The 891-nt window shown below is 26.3% G+C and overlaps 1 protein-coding gene across 1 annotated transcript in view; it reads right to left on the bottom strand.

The window, feature by feature from the left end:
• Window positions 1-891, bottom strand: part of nek9 (NIMA related kinase 9) — a 22,873-nt gene that overhangs the window by 11,286 nt on the left and 10,696 nt on the right. The window lies entirely within an intron of this gene.

Here is an 891-nt window from a genome sequence, read left to right as displayed (position 1 = left end):
CTAAACACACACACACACACACACACACACACACACACACATGATCGTCATTCACTAGAGCATCATCACTGCGGCTAAACTCAAGCGGAAGGCACCGAAATAAAAAATAAATAAAACTGAATAAAATAAAATACAATTAAAATTTAAATAAGTAAATAAATAATAAAATTCATATAAAAAAATACAAAAGATAATATAAAAAAATTATTAAAATTATAAATATATACAATTGAAATAAAGAAAACTTAAATGTTTATAACAGTTATAGTATATAAATAATAATACACAAATAAAATTTAATTATTAAAGAAATAAAAAATAACAAAGAAATTAATACAATTAAAATAAAGAAGCAAACTTAAAGCTGCAGTCTGTAATTTTTATATGACCCAAATAAGAATTTTCACCGGATATTATTTTCATCTGAACAAGTAACAAGTCTGCCACTTTTGTTCTGACCAACTCAGGAAAAAAAACATTACAATAAATCGCGCTACCAATGCTGATTAAATCTAACGATCACTTAGCTCATATCACATCAAACCGTGTAAATTATTTTTATTGTTATACTTTGTTCTCAAATTGTTAATGTTAACAACATCAGCATTGCATGACTGTGTATATAGTGTGTATTAGCGTGTAGATTTCAATTTCTGTACAGTAATCTCTAATTGTCATACCATTCGAATTTTTTAATATTAAGATATTCGTTTATTTTTAACCCAAAAAGCAAATTATTCTTCCTTCGAACTGATTGTCTTTAATACAAATCTTATGTAATCCCAGGCTATCTGTAATCAGATGCACATTTAAAACTGGAATATAATTTAATTTCAGTCACGTGTGTTTCATAAACACATAATCCTTTCTGGATTACAATCCACCATCAAA

Source organism: Sinocyclocheilus rhinocerous, unplaced genomic scaffold (genome assembly GCF_001515625.1).
Source record: "Sinocyclocheilus rhinocerous isolate Xijiao unplaced genomic scaffold, SAMN03320098_v1.1 scaffold365, whole genome shotgun sequence".
Lineage (NCBI taxonomy): Eukaryota > Metazoa > Chordata > Actinopteri > Cypriniformes > Cyprinidae > Sinocyclocheilus > Sinocyclocheilus rhinocerous.
This window is presented reverse-complemented; position numbering and strand designations above follow the sequence as displayed.